This window comes from Lathyrus oleraceus, chromosome 3, assembly GCF_024323335.1.
Source record: "Lathyrus oleraceus cultivar Zhongwan6 chromosome 3, CAAS_Psat_ZW6_1.0, whole genome shotgun sequence".
In the NCBI taxonomy this organism is placed as follows: Eukaryota; Viridiplantae; Streptophyta; class Magnoliopsida; order Fabales; family Fabaceae; genus Lathyrus; species Lathyrus oleraceus.
In genome coordinates, this window is record NC_066581.1 from 467293419 (window position 1) to 467310240 (window position 16822).

General features: G+C 37.1%; 1 long non-coding RNA gene across 1 annotated transcript; it reads right to left on the minus strand.

The window, feature by feature from the left end:
• Positions 1 to 1301: 1301 nt before the first annotated feature.
• Positions 1302 to 2756, minus strand: LOC127129390 (uncharacterized). Its single transcript, XR_007806329.1, has 5 exons — positions 2298 to 2756; positions 1979 to 2195; positions 1803 to 1882; positions 1697 to 1719; positions 1302 to 1608 (listed from the first exon to the last, which is right to left on the minus strand). It is a non-coding gene; the product is annotated as an uncharacterized LOC127129390 (long non-coding RNA).
• Positions 2757 to 16822: the final 14066 nt, after the last annotated feature.

Genomic DNA, 16822 nt, shown 5'->3' on the forward strand with positions numbered 1-16822 from the left:
TCACCTGTTTTGAGTGTTGTTAAAAATTTACTATAAGTACGCTTCTTTTTAGATGCTCGTATTTTTCGCGGTTCTTTATATTCAACAACAACATATATTTTCCCACCTCTTCATAGGACAATAAAGGTAAATCATTCCAATCTTCTCTAAAGGTTATAGCTGGACCTATAGTAAAAGACTGGAGCTCCCATAAAATACATTTCTTTTATCATATACATGGCAATGTAAGCATCTTTCTGATGAATGAAGTTAACAAAGGTAGAAACATAACTCTTCCTTCGATTCCTTTCAGCGGTTGGAATTTTTAGAGTAACTTGACGTTTTTTCTTTCTAACACTATCGTATATCCATATATTGACTGATTCACTCTTTACATGGTCTTGATAAGTTCTGAATATTGGTACTTGATAGCTTACAGGTTTCTGCAATGCTGAACATAACCATCCTATATTGCAGATTAAATTCATTAGATTTCTGATTCCCGGAAAATAATAATTAAAGAATTCTATGATGCTGGAAGCTAAATTTAAACATTCCTTAATTGTTAATACTGTTTTATAATGTTTATATAAATCATGGGTTATGCTAATTTGAGTCTTTCCATATATCATTGGCATTAATATTCCTTTAATTAAATTACGAGTTAAAGGCATATGATTTTTACTAAGAACTATATCACATATATTTTTATCCAAATCTTTAGGTAAGTAATTAATTAGTTCTAGAAGACAACTACTGTAAATATCTTTTATTAAAGGTAAAATCATTTTACTATTATCAATTAAATTAGTATGCATAGCTAAATTTTTAAAGTATAATAACTCAATATCTGATATGCAGAGGCAGATGCATCTTGGGTTATTGGAATTTGATCAAGTCTAATTCTATTATAGTTGTTATATTCTATAGATATTACTTTACTTATGAACTGAAAAGGATCTCTTGCCTTAACAGCATAATTGAAGATTTCACTATCTTTTAAATTAAAGTTTTATTATACCACAGGGTAGCTCGTTCATAACATGCTAACTTAGTGTAATGAAATGTAGCAACTGGCTTTAATACTGTTTCAGTTAAATCAGATAATTCATCATAATCAATATCTATTGGGGATAATTTATTACTATAAACTAGAAGACTTCGAGCCAAATCACGTTCGTGAAAATGCAACACACCTGATCGGTATATTCGTCCACGGAAATCCATAAAGGCTGGAAGATAGAAATGATAACCACTGTAGGCTGATGCCATTTCAATTATAAATGATTCATAACGAGCCCGTTGAATAAACTTCAATAGTATATTCAACATATCATTATATTCATCATAGAGAATCAAAAGCCATTTGAGATTGTCAACAGAATTTTAACAGAATAATCAATTTAACAAACTAACTAACAGAGTTTCGACGGTTAACAAATTTGGTGGGAGAAGAGATTAGCAGGGTTAACGAAATCACTTCATAGAAACTCTATAAATTGGTAGTTCTCATCATTGGCTTGAGCCACGAGTTTTCTTCACTTTTTCAATCGTTCTCTTTCTCTTATCTCTTCATTCTGTTTTGCACCCTTCATTCTGCAACCGTAACAACCATACGCTACCTGCAATCTTCAGCAGTCCATAATTCAGTTACAAAAGCCATAGCAGAAACTGAAATGTTCATAACAGAAAAACAAGAAATTTCTAACTGTAATACCTTTTCCTAATCTCCAACAGAAACTGCACAATAGAAATTAGTTAGAATTCCAACTGAAATCTCCAAATAGTGATTAAATTATGGCTTCTCAAAGAAAGGAGCCTACATTTTCCATTGGCAGCGTTATCTGAGAAACTTCACTTAATTTTGATTACCTTAAGCAGCAGTTTGTGCAAGCTACAAACCCTGCAATGGATCCTCTTCGTGAATGGTTAGTAAATATAAGACTAAAGGAAAGATTTTAGGGTTACTGGTGGAGGTGAGGTTCATTTAAAAAGTTACCGGGGGCGACATCATTTGTCGAACACCGTACAAAACCAAAAACTCCATAACAGCCTCTAACATAACTTCCAAGGCAAATGGTTAACCTGCACGGTATGAACAAAACCAAGTGAAATCAAGAAAACCAACCTGCACCAAATCAAGCAAATAACTAACAAAACCAATAGGCTAGAAAGCACCAATTTCACCGTAGGCTCCTGCTAAGTGTCAAAATTCACTGCAGTAAAAACACAGGTAATTAGCAGCGGTAAAATTTCAAAAAAGTAACCCAAAAAGGATTAGGATAGAGTAAGAAGAAGAAAGTGTGGATTGGCATTACCGTTCCGGACCAAACCTCAAATAGGGCGATCAAAATCTGAGCATACCGAAAGGACTTCGCAGAGATGCCCATTCGATCTCCATAAGCCAACCTGAAACCCTAAATTGTTGATATAAATAGGAGCGAAACGGGTACTGTAGAGAAAAGGCGGAACCCACGACGAAAAACCCTAATTCGAAGACGGCGAAAAAACCCAGATTGGAACGGCGAAGGAGAAGAACTTCAAAGAGAAAGCTTTGAGGTAAAGAAGGGATATCCAAGCCTCACCGTCACCACCACCATTGCGTGAGGTAGACACTGGCGTTGTCGTTCTCCACCACTGCACGACGAAGATCCGTACGTCGATGCTCTGTATGATTTAAGCTTCAATCTATCAAACGCTGCTTCATTCACCGATTGGGAGCTCGTCAAGGATCAACCTCTCACCATGCATTCCAACTAGAAGAGGCGATTGAGTTTGGAAAGAGCAACTTTGCATTTTTCTCTATTATTTTTAAAATTTAAATATCTCATGCCATATGTCGTTTATCTATTGGATTTTAGAGTTGGAAAAGTCAAATTCTTTAAAAAAAAAAACCTTAATCATTAAAGAAGCACCTGACATTTGAAACATTTTCATTCTTTTTGTTTTTGTTTTAAATTTCAAAAGGATAGATTTAGGTTTTGATGATTTAGGTTTAAGTCTACCGAGCCTTGCTAATTACTTAACTAACACCCTATTCTATGCCAACACTTCCTTTCTATTCTATGCCAACACTTCCTTTCTGTTTCATTTTGAATTATTGATTTGGACCATTTGGACTTGTTTTTTCTTAACTAGCATTTGTTCTTATGATAATTATGATGCATATAACTCTAAAAAATTTATTATTCATTTTTCTATTTTTATTTAGTTATTATTAGTTAATTAAATAATTGTTACTATTATTAATTGGATAATATAACTAATTATAATTTCTAAATTGTTTTTATTATTCATTCTATTATTTAACTAATTATTTATTTAGTTATTATGATGACACTGATTAAATAGAATAAGTAATTTTGGTGCAACATCAAGTATTTTTTTTTTCAAACCCGATTAAATCGTTCTCGGTGCGATTCAAGTACTTTCCCAATCAAACGTAACTTACAAAAATATTTTCTTAAATAAACTCGAAAGAAAAGGACCGTTGGAATCTAGCATTCCAGTGTAACCCTTGAACAATTGGGTCCAAAAGCACATGTCTTGAGTTTTCATTTTCCATTAAACCATTTCAATTTCGACTTCAAATAATTTCTGTAATCAAGTCAAACGGTCTCAAATCATTTATGTGAATCCATCCTTGATCACATATTGAGAGATATTGCTTAAAATCAAAAACAATATCCAAACCTTTTTTCTAAATAAACTCGAAAGAAAAAGGCCGTTGGGATCAAGCATTCTGGCGTAACCTTTTGAATATTTGATTCTCACCAAGTGTTCGTTGTCCATGAAATAATTTTCTTAAAATAATCTGAATAAAAAGTGAAGGTGAGAAAAACAAGAAAGGGGGGGTTTGAATTGTTTGGAAAATAAGCGCTTTTTCAAAATGAAAATCACACAAGGATTTTTATACTGGTTCGCTTATAACACAAAGCTACTCCAGTCCACCCGGCCAAGGTGATTTCGCCTTCAACAAGGACTTAATCCACTAATCTTGAAAGATTGATTACAAACAACGTCTAAGAGAAAGATCTCTTAGTCCTCTCAAGTATACAGACTACACAGAGTCACTTGAGGAAATAAACAAACAACAGATAAAAGATTTATGTAATCTAGAGTGCTTCTAAGAAAGCAAATATTACAATAGTAAGAACAAAAGTGATTCACGTTATAAGCAAAAGCTTCGTGAAGATTTAGAGAGCAAGAGTATTTTCTTGAGCGTTGATGTTTCAGTATAATTTTTCCTTGTATGTGTTCTCTACTGAATGTTGATTTGCAGTCCTTTATATAGATGAGTGAGGTAGTAGTTGAAACTGATGAGTAATAAAATGAATTTACGCCATAACATAAATAGCTTCTGCCAGGATAACTTTCTCTCATTGAAATGACTACTTACCACATATAGTATCTTCTTTATTGAAATTGGAGATTAACGTCTCTTTCTGTATTAGGAAAACCATTTGCAAACCTTTACTTGACTTTAACGTTACTCTTTCATAATTAGCAATTCCATGATCAGAGTCTTCGTGTATCTGAGAATCTTGGAGTCTTGCTTCTGATGTTGATCTCTTTTGAGTTCTGATGGATTCTTCAGATAGCGCTGATAAGTTCTGGAGTTTAGAGATAGCGTTGATCAGAGTCAGAACTTCTAGAGCTTACTTCTTGTTCAGATGCTTCTGATACTTTGTTGTTTTGCTCAGAGTTAGACTTTCTTGAACGTGTTTCTACTTCAGATGCTTCTTATCTTCTGATAATTTGTATCTGATATAATTATGTATCTGATGATTTCTTCTTTCTTTCCTTAGAACCCTGCATACTTAGAAACTTTTCGTTAGGGTGCCATTTTTGGTTTCATCCTTTGTTATCATCAAAATTAAGGAATCTGTTGCAGAACAATTTTTGTTCTTACAATCTCCCCCTTTTTGATGATGACAAAACAATCTTAATTAGCAGATGAAACATGAATAATATCAGATCAGATAGATAAGAGCTCCCCCTGAGATAGTGCTAGGGAGTTCAGAAGTTCTTACCAGAGCTTCTAAGTAAAGAGGTTTCTTGATACCTTCTGCAATTTCTTAAGTCCAGGTTAGATAAAATTATTTTTAAGAAAAATATGTTGCAGAATGCTTAAGGTATTTAGACAATATTTTCATCAGAGTTATTAATGACTTCTCCCCCTTTTTGTCAGAATCAAAAAGACATAGCAAAAAAAATAAATAATAAGAGAAAAACATTGTATTCATAGAAAGAAGCAAAGCAACAGAGGCAAAAAGAAACAAAACATCAGAAACAAAGAAATCAGAGCAACAAGCAATAAGTCCTAAGTGCCTAGGGGTTCGGAGGTGGAGGCATTCTCTGAAGTAACATAGCCAACATGTTCTGAATGTTGTCGTTGACAGTGTCTTGTTTGTCCATTCTGGCACGGAGTTCATTCTGATCTTGCTTAAGTTCTTTCAGCGTCTGGAGAACCATAGGGATAACAGAAGAAGAAGACTCCCCCTGAGTCAGAGCCTGCTGTGCTTCAGCAGCAGGCAGCGCTTCAGCTTCAGCAGCAGCTTGTGCTTCAGCTTCCTTTATCCTTAGAACTTCAGCTTCTCTTGCTCTTTCTTCCTCCAGCCTTCTAGCCTCTTCTTCAGCTTCTCTTGCTAACCTCTTTTCTTCCAGCCTTCTGGCTTCAGCTTCTCTTGCAAGTCTTTCCTGAAGTCTTGCCTCAGCATCTCTGATGTAGCCATTTCTGACTTGTTCAGAGATGTTCTTCAGTCTAAAAGCCTCAGAGGTCATCCAGCCAATGACTCTGTTCCAGTGTGTCCTTACAGAGTCAGGATCATCACTGACTTCAGAGTTAGTGGTCAGAGACTTGACCTTTTGTACTGAAGCCCCTGCGACCAGCATGATGGCTTCCTCAAGGGTAGGTATAGAAAGGTCAGGTTCAGAGGTATGAGGTGGAGATGTTGGAGGGCTGAGATTTAATGTGAGAGGTTCAGATTCTGCTTCAGGTTGAGGTTCAGAGCTTTGGGGTGAAGCGTAAAGAGGGTTTAAGTCTAAAGGTTCAGTTTCAGGTTCAGCGGAGGTGTTTGGAGGGGTGATATCAAAGGTGTGGAAGTTAGAGGGTTGAGTTTCAGAGGGTTGGTCCTCAGAAGTAATGTTGGTTGTTTGTTCTGGTGGAGGTGAAGTTGCTTCAGATTGTGTTTGTGTTTGTTGTTGTGAAGCAAGGTTTTGAGCCTGAATTTGGGCTAAGGTTGAAGAGTCAGGGTCAGAGTATTCTTGGTCAGAGGAGATTTGAAGGTATGGTGGTGATTCTGGTTCTGAAGATGATGAAGAGGAAGTGCTTTGGTTCATTTGTTCAGGTTCAGAAGGAGGTATGAATGAACGGGCGATATTTAAAATTGGTGAAGGTTGTGAGGTTCTGGTTGTAGAAGGTGGGATTTCAGAGGTTGTATAAATGAGTGGTGTTAGGAGAGGATTAGAGGAAGGAGTAGAGGAAACCATCAGAGGTTCAGAGGAAATAGGAGGAACAGACGTACCAGTAGAAATTTGTAGAGGAGCTGGAGATCTGCTTCCAGAAGATTCTCCAAGTCTTGCCTTCTTTGCCTGTGATGTTATCTTCTTCTCAGAGAGACCTCTCTTGTACCTGATGAAGTCTTCTTCTGAATCTAGACAATCGTCGAGGCTGAAGTCAGAGATGTCAACACCTTCATCCAGCAGACGATTAAGATAGATAGCAACCGCATCTCTGGGTTCATTCTTGTAGAACCTAGCAAGACCATGAGGCAGCTTCCTCTGATCTTTCAAGGAATCCCAGGATGTGTCCAGCGTGGGTCTGACTTGAATCTTCTTTATTATTCCCATACTCTTGAGATTTCTGGCGTTCAGAGGCTTCCCAGTATCTATTGCCAGATCTAGCATCAGCTTGGCCTTCTCCAGATGATCTACCAGCCCATTTTCGATGAAAACATCAGATAACAATCTTCCTAGAGGGATGTAGGATCTGGGCTTCATGTTGTTTCTGGTCTCCCTGACAGAGTCTCTTAGGTATCTGAAGAGTAGTGCAGGAAGGCAGATCTTCACACCCTTGTGAATGCAATACAGAATGCACTTCTGATCTGCATTGATGTAATCAGAGGAGTTAGATGCTGGGCGGTGGTGAATAGTTCCCAGAATGATCTTGAGCCACACTCTGAGGTTCTGATGCAGCTCTTTGTTCTTTGAAGGATTTCCTTCAGTGTTGGGTTTGAAGATGGTTGGATTGATTACTTCAGCAACGCGCCTTGATCTTGGGTTGATGTTGTAAATCCTTTTTCCTCCATCTTTCTCCATGTTCAACAAAGAAGCAATTGACTCTTCAGTAATTACTATCTTTACCCCCAAAACATAGGAGACGATGAAATGGTCATCAGCATCTGCAAATCTCCAGAATTCCTTGATGAGAAGTGGGTAAACAGGGCCATAGAGCCTTTGGAAGTAGTTTCCCCAACCTTGTTGACGAAGTTCTTCAGTAAGATCAATTCCATTTCTTCTCAAGTTGTCAAAGTCCACCAGTGTTTCATATAACACATCCAATCCCTCAAAGGGAGTTGTTAGGTTGATGTGAGGTAAACGATCAAGGATATGGGGTTCTTTGTAAACTGGGGTGATGGAGACTCCTGTAACAGTTGGAGTTGGAATGCTTGAAGTTTGAGCAGTGGTGGTGGATTCCATTTGTTGAGAGAAGTTAAAAACTTCTTGTTGTTGAGCGTCCATGGTTGAAGATGAAGATGAAGAGTTTGCAGAAATGCTTCAGAGAGGTTTAGGGTTTTAGAGAGGGTTTGAGAGTGAGTGAGAGTGATAAGTGTGTGAAAAGTGAGAAAAGTGTTTAAATACCCTAAGTTAAAACACATGCAAAACGACACACAATATTGCGTTAGCACAAAGCTCAAGTAAGCACGCTTGGGGGAGAAATGATTAAGGCTAATTAATGAATGTCTAATCCCAACAGTATGCACACTGCTCGAGGAGATCTCAAACGTTTCCCTTTGATTTTCTTCTGGACAGCTGTCTAGAAGTTCTAGGGTTGGACGCTAAGTGCTCCACGTGTTGATGTATCTGATCTTCAGGAATACCAAAGGATTGGTTCCTGGAGATTTCTAACTCAGATATCTTCTTAACTTGGTAGAAGTATCAGAGTCAGAGGCAGAAACACATTTGTTTATGTCAGAGTCTCATTTTACATTTTCAGAGCCACACTTCATTCTGGACAATTTTGAATGTTCAGATTTTCTAAGATAAAAAGAAATCTATCTTCAGCTAGAGGCTTAGTAAAGATATCTGCCCATTGATGATCTGTATCAATGAACTTCAATGTTACTATCCCTTTCTGAACATAGTCTCTGATAAAATGATGTTTTATTTCAATGTGTTTAGTTCTGGAATGTAGAATGGGATTCTTACTTAGACAAATGACAGCAGTATTATCACAGAAGATAGGAATGTTACTCTCAAAAATTTGCAGATCTTCTAACTGATGCTTCATCCAGAGCATCTGAGTTGTGCACAGTGATGCTGAGATATATTCTGCTTCTGCAGTTGATAGAGCGATAGTTGACTGTCTTTTGCTAGCCCAGGAGATTAGATTGTTTCCCAGAAGCTGGCAATTTCCAGATGTGCTTTTTCGTTCTAGTCTATCTCCTGCATAATCTGCATCATAGTAACCAGAAAGTCTATACTCTGATGTTTTCTTATACATCAGGCCCAGGTTAGGAGTTCCTTTCAGATACTTAAGAATTCTCTTAACTGCTGTTAAATGAGATTCTCTAGGATCTGATTGGAATCTGGCACAGAGACAGACACTAAAGAGAATATCAGGACGAGTAGCAGTCAGATAGAGAAGAGAGCCTATCATACCTCGATAGAGCTTCTGACAAACCTTTGAGCTTACTTCTTCTTTTTCAAGAATGCATGTTGGATGCATTGAAGTTTTTGCAGAGTTGCAGTTAGCCATGTCAAATTTCTTCAGAACATCTTTAATATATTTGCTTTGATGAACATATGTAACTTCTGAAGTTTGGTTAATTTGAATTCCCAGAAAGAACTTTAGTTCTTGCATTAAGCTCATTTCAAATTCTGCCTGCATTAACTTAGAGAATTCTTGACAAACAGAGGCGTTAACTGAACCAAAAATAATGTCATCAACGTATATCTGGCATATCATGAGATCATTGTTAAGGTTCTTACAGAAAAGTGTGGAGTCAACTTTCCCTCTGATAAAATTGTGTTCTAGAAGAAAATTGCTTAAACGTTCATACCAAGCTCTGGGAGCTTGTTTAAGTCCATATAAAGATTTTTTAAGTTTAAAAACATGTTCTGGAAAGTTTGGATTTTCAAAACCTGGAGGTTGGTTGACATACACTTCTTCTGATATATAACCATTAAGGAATGCACTCTTGACATCCATTTGATATAATTTAATAGAATGGTTAATAGCAAAAGATACAAGAAGACGAATAGATTCTAACCTTGCGACTAGAGCAAAAGTTTCATTATAATCAATACCTTCTTGTTGACTATAACCTTGAGCTACCAGTCGAGCTTTGTTTCTGATGACTTCTCCTTTCTTATTCAGCTTGTTTCTGAATACCCATCTGGTTCCAATAACGTGAGTGCCTCTGGGCTTTGGAACAAGATCCCAGACATCATTCTTTGTGAATTGATCTAATTCTTCTTGCATGGCTGAAACCCAATCGTTATCTTGAAGTGCTTCATCACAGGACGTAGGCTCAATCAGAGACACTAGTCCCAGAGGAGTATCTTCAGAGGTTCTGAAGGTAGATCTGGTTCTGACAGGTTCGTCCTTGTTTCCCAGAATCAAATCTTCAGATACGTTGATACGACTTTTAACTTTCTTTGGGATTTCTGGGGTTTTAATTTCTTCAGAGTTCTGAGTGACAGTTGCTTCTGGAGCTTTATCAGAACCTGCAAGGGTGATTTCTAAATCTGCAAAATCTTCAACTAGCTTTGACTTCTCAGGGTCAAGCTTATCATCAAATCTGACATGAATTGATTCTTCCACAATTTTGGTTTCTGTGTTGTATACTCTGTAGCCTTTAGAGCGTTCTGAGTATCCTAACATAATACCTTTCTGTGCTTTGGAATCAAACTTGTTCAGATGTTCTTTAGTGTTTAAAATAAAGCAAGAACATCCAAAAGGATGAAAATATGAAATGTTTGGTTTTCTTCCTTTACACAGTTCATAGGGAGTCTTTTCCAGAATGGGTCTTATAGAGATTCTATTCTGAATGTAACACGCTGTATTTATAGCTTCTGCCCAAAAATGCTTTGCCATATTAGTTTCATTGATCATGGTTCTGGCCATCTCTTGAAGTGTCCTATTCTTCCTCTCTACAACTCCATTTTGTTGTGGAGTTCTAGGGTAGGAGAAATCATGGGATATTCCATTAGAGTCAAATAATTCTTCAAAATCTTTGTTTTCAAATTCTCCACCATGATCGCTTCTGACTCTAACAATTTTAGCATCAAATTCTTTTTGCACTTTGGAGCAGAAACTAGTGAATACAGAGTGAGACTCACTCTTATGCTTTAGGAATTTCACCCATGTCCAGCGACAGTAATCATCAACAATGACTAGTCCATACTTCTTTCCATTAACTGATGCAATAGTTCCGGAGCCTCTGATCCTTCCTTTCTGATCTCCTCCGAAACCTACGAATCCAGCATCTTTAAGTTCCAGGCTTTGGAACATAGACTTTCTTCCCGTCATGTGTCGCGAGCATCCAGAGTCCAGGTACCATGACTGGTGTCTGAACTTTGCTGCATAGGATATCTGCAACATACACAATCTTATCTTTTGGTACCCAGAATTTCTTGGGTCCTCTTTGATTAGTCTTCCCAAAGTTTCTCATAACTTTGGGTTTTCTAGCATTTTCAAATTTTTGTTCTTGTGTGTGTGTGTAGTGATATGAAAATGGAGATTTAAGTTGGTCACTAGAAGAAGTTTTAACTTCCTTAGGATCATACCCAATTCCCTTTTTATTGTTCTGACTGACTCCATAAATCATGGATGCCATAATACTCCTACCTATTCCATTTTTCAGAAATTCTTGAAAGGCTTCTTCGTATTTATAAATTATTGCATTTGAAGTTTGTGGAGTTTGAGATAACGCTTCTTCTAATTCTAAGCTTTTTCTTTTTGCTCCATCTCTTTCTAATGTTAACAATCTGATTGTATCTTCTTGTGCTAGAATTGTCATCTCAAGCTTGCCACATTCTTCAAATTTTGCTTTAAGACAGCCTTTAATGTTTTTAAACTTTTGTTTTAATTTCTGATATGAGCTAAGAGTTTCTGACAAACAAGATTCTAGATCAGATCGAGAAAGTTCAGAAAATACCTCTTCAGATTCTTCATCTGAGCTACTCCTGGATGTGGTAGCCATAAGTGCCACATTGGCCTGTTCATCAGAGTCAGATTCTGATGATCCAGATTCACTATCATCCCAGGTAGCCATCAGTCCTTTCTTTGTCCTGAAGGTATTTTTCTTGAAGCTTTCTTTTCTAGAGTTGTCTTTCTTTAGCTTGGGGCATTCATTCCTGTAATGACCTGTTTCTTTACATTCATAACAGGTAATATCTTTGTTAGATTTACCTTTTGAAGTTGATTCTGATCGATCCCCTCTGGGTCTTGGTCTTCTGAAGTTGTTGTTCCTCTTTTTCCAGAGTTGCTTAACTCTTATGGTTAGTAGGGACAATTCTTCTTCATCATCAGAGTCTTCTGGTTCAGAGTTGTCAGCATCTTCAGTTTCTGCCTGGAGAGCTTTGGTTCTGTCAAGTTTGCGTCTTTCAGGTCTGGACTTTAATGCTACAGACTTGTTCCTTTTCTGAGGCTCATCTTCCTCTAGTTCTATCTCATGGCTTCTGAGAGAACTGACAAGTTCTTCAAGGCTAATATTGTTCAGATCCTTTGACAACTTCAGAGCAGTAACCATAGGTCTCCATTTCTTTGGCAGACTTCTGACTATCTTTTTGACATGGTCTGCAATTGTGTATCCTTTGTCTAGAACCTTGAGACCTGCAATCAGAGTTTGGAATCTAGAGAACATTGCCTCTATGGCTTCATCATCCTCCATTTTGAAGGCTTCATATTTCTGGATAAGCGCTAGAGCCTTTGTCTCTTTGACTTGAGAGTTTCCTTCATGAGTCATCCTTAGAGAGTCAAGTATGTCTTTGGCTGTTTCTCTGTTGGTGATCTTTTCATACTCGTTGTAAGATATAGCATTTAGGAGTATGGTTCTGGCCTTGTGATGATTCTTGAAAACTCGTTTCTGATCATCTGACATCTTACTTCTGGGAACGTCAGCTCCATCCTCTGTGACAGGAGGTTTGTATCCATCTGTGACAATGTCCCAGAGTTCAGCATCATAGCCTAGAAAGAAACTTTCAATTCTATCTTTCCAGTAATCAAATTTCTCTCCATCAAAGACAGGAGGCTTAGCATTGTAACTATCCTTTTCATTTGTGTGGGCCATAGTTTTTCTCTTTCTGGATCTCTCTACACTGTTAAGTGTTTGATTAGAAAATCAATAACAGAGCCGGAGCTCTGATACCAATTGAAGGTGAGAAAAACAAGAAAGGGGGGTTTGAATTGTTTGGAAAATAAGCGCTTTTTCAAAATGAAAATCACACAAGGATTTTTATACTGGTTCGCTTATAACACAAAGCTACTCCAGTCCACCCGGCCAAGGTGATTTCGCCTTCAACAAGGACTTAATCCACTAATCTTGAAAGATTGATTACAAACAACGTCTAAGAGAAAGATCTCTTAGTCCTCTCAAGTATACAGACTACACAGAGTCACTTGAGGAAATAAACAAACAACAGATAAAAGATTTATGTAATCTAGAGTGCTTCTAAGAAAGCAAATATTACAATAGTAAGAACAAAAGTGATTCACGTTATAAGCAAAAGCTTCGTGAAGATTTAGAGAGCAAGAGTATTTTCTTGAGCGTTGATGTTTCAGTATAATTTTTCCTTGTATGTGTTCTCTACTGAATGTTGATTTGCAGTCCTTTATATAGATGAGTGAGGTAGTAGTTGAAACTGATGAGTAATAAAATGAATTTACGCCATAACATAAATAGCTTCTGCCAGGATAACTTTCTCTCCTTGAAATGACTACTTACCACATATAGTATCTTCTTTATTGAAATTGGAGATTAACGTCTCTTTCTGTATTAGGAAAACCATTTGCAAACCTTTACTTGACTTTAACGTTACTCTTTCATAATTAGCAATTCCATGATCAGAGTCTTCGTGTATCTGAGAATCTTGGAGTCTTGCTTCTGATGTTGATCTCTTTTGAGTTCTGATGGATTCTTCAGATAGCGCTGATAAGTTCTGGAGTTTAGAGATAGCGTTGATCAGAGTCAGAACTTCTAGAGCTTACTTCTTGTTCAGATGCTTCTGATACTTTGCTGTTTTACTCAGAGTTAGACTTTCTTGAACGTGTTTCTACTTCAGATGCTTCTTATCTTCTGATAATTTGTATCTGATATAATTATGTATCTGATGATTTCTTCCTTCTTTCCTTAGAACCCTGCATACTTAGAAACTTTTCGTTAGGGTGCCATTTTTGGTTTCATCCTTTGTTATCATCAAAATCAAGGAATCTGTTGTAGAACAATTTTTGTTCTTACAATAAGGACCATTGGAGTCTAGCATTCCAGTGGAACCCTGAATTTTTGATCTTAGGGCTTATGCCTCATTCTCAAATATCCGTCCTTCAAACTCAAAAAATACTTAATCCTTATTCAACACCTTTTCAATAAAGATGGAAATGGAACATGGTGTATACCGTGCGCTCCTGAGATTAAGATTCAAGGTGGATGCCTTGCCTATCTTAGCTCTCGCCATCGTCTAAAATTGCCAATGCGGTTTCTTCAAACCCTTTCTCAATCAAATTCAAAAAACTCAATCTTTATTAAACACTTTTGTCAATAAAGATGGAAATGGAACATGGTGTATACTATGCACTCCTGAGACTAGGATTCGAGATGGATATCTCGCTCATCCAAGTTCTCGCCATCACTCAAATACATCTAACCAATCAAACTCTTTTCTCGCTGCCGTGCGACTAATCAAAAAACTTTTTTCATAAACGAAAGATATATTGTCTTAAGGTGATGCAAAACAATGTTTCAGCCACGATTGTTGAGTAGAGATAAGTGACGCTTTTCCGAATGTAGATTTATAAATCCGTTCGATGTGTGGTATGCGTCCACTCCTCACCTGTTTTGGGTAAAACAATGTTTTCGTCGATTAATACAATATAGCTTTCGCTAAAATCGACCAACAAACAAACATTTTTCTACCCAGAACTACGTAAGCCTTGACTTCTCTATTGAGATACGTAGGAGCAGGATTTGTAAATCTTGTCAGACCCACTAATAAAAAACTTAGGTTTAGTCCTTCGTCAAAAATCCAAAAACATTTCTTCTCTCTTCTATTCTTTCTCTCCCTCATTATAACTTGAGAAGACTAACATAAGCTAACATTCAAAACGAAACTAACTAAATGGTTCCCGTTGAGTACAACGGACGTGAGGGGTGCTAATACCTTCCCCTTGCGTAATCGACTCCCGAACCCTGATATTGGTTGCGATGACCATATCTTATCCTTTCTTTTAGGGGTTTTATCGATATTTTCCCTTTCCCATTTTTTGGGAATAAATAAAGTTCGATGGCGACTCTGTTCAGTCCATCATTGCGAGTGTGCGATTGCGCTTCGCTTTAAAGTCATATCCCCATTTTTCGAGGTGTGACAGATGGCGACTCTGCTGGGGAGTCAAACTTCAACGACTGGTACTCTTCAACGGGCTAGTACTCACTTTCAAGGTGGACATTTCCAAAGACCCAACAGACTGGGGCAAGATGAGCCACAGAGGGGCAGAACCTCTTTCTTCGGGCTTTCAAACTGCTCAAACAAATTCTACCATACGTCAACAACTATTGAGTTTAAGACAAGTGCCCGGAAATTATGCTAGCATGATTCATTAATCCTCCAAAAGGATCCCATTGGCAAAGTTGTGGTTGTCAAGCTTGATAAAATTCTCCTTTGATAACATCTATCATAAAATATTTGGTTGAGTTCTCGGTGTTGAGGAATCACGATCTCCATAAATAGTCTCTACAATTCCCAGTCCACTCAAGTGTCAGCATTCTCATATCATGGTCATTCATATATCATGCATTCAAATCATGCATAGCCGAAATGTACTTCGTGCTCATTTTGCATTGACCCAGGTCTTGTTGTTGATCTTATACCCTTTGACCTCTAATTCCAGTTTGTATTTGGTGCCCTTAAACCAACATCCAGTTTTCGCAGTCATTTTTAAGTCCAATTATTGTTGGCAAAATCCGTTAAAAGTCGGTTATAATCCATTACTTGCGGTTAAGAGTCCATGTTGTTCAATACTATTAAGGACATATATGAACCTGTTGTTGAACTTTATTCCATTATCAGGTCATATATGAACCTGTTGTTCAATACTATTCAGGTCATATATGAACCTGTTGTTGAACTTTATTCCATTATCAGGTCATATATGAACCTGTTGTTCAATACTATTCAGGTCATATATGAACTTGTTGTTGAACTTTATTCCATTATCAGGTCATATATGAACCTGTTGTTCAGTGCTATTCAGGTCATATATGAACCTGTTGTTGAACTTTATTCCAGTGTCAGGTCATATATGAACCTGTTGTTCAGTGCTATTCAGGTCATATATGAACCTGTTGTTGAACTTTATTCCAGTGTCAGGTCATATATGAACCTGTTCTGAAGAGTCTTTCTCTATGTTTGTTTCAAGCATTGTCAGGTCATATATGAACTTGTTGTTGAACTTTGTTCCATTGTCAGGTCATATATGAACCTGTTGTTCAATACTATTCAGGTCATATATGAACTTGTTGTTGAACTTTATTCCATTATCAGGTCATATATGAACCTGTTGTTCAATACTATTCAGGTCATATATGAACCTGTTGTTGAACTTTATTCCATTGTCAGGTCATATATGAACCTGTTGTTCGGTGCTATTCAGGTCATATATGAACCTGTTATTGAACTTTATTGCATTGTCAGGTCATATATGAACCTGTTGTTCAGTGTTATTCAGGTCATATATGAACCTGTTATTGAACTTTATTCCATTGTCAGGTCATATATGAACCTGTTGTTGAGCTTTAGTCAGGTCATATATGAACTTGTTGTTGAGCTTTATTCCAGTATTACCAGATTCTTGATATTCCCCAGCATTGTCAGGTCATATATGAACCTGTTGTTGAGTTTTATTCCAGTATTATCAGGTCATATACGAACCTATTTTGAAGAGTCTTTCTCTATAATTGTTTTAGTGTCATCAGGTCATATATGAACCTGTTGTAGAAATTTTCATATTCAGGTTTAGTAAGTAATATGTGAACTTACTACCGAAATCTCTTGTATTCTAAGTATCGTTTATCAAATTTCCCTTTGAGTACTCCCCATTGTGTGTCTGATTCTCCAGCAGGATTGTTTTCCCCAGCAAGTTGTTTTTTACCATTTGTCTGTCTCCCTGTAGACCATCAGCATTCCCCACAGATCTTTGTTTCATTCTGTATCCATCATAAAGCATTATGATAGGGTTTATCTTATGTCTGATCATGTCCCTAGCAAATCAAATAAAAAGAGTCATTCATTCATGGCATTCATCTCATATCATATCCTATCATTTGCATTTTCAGGATCAAAATCCGGGTCTTCTTAGTATTTAACTATCTGCCACTATGATCATATGAAGAGTGTCCTGCTT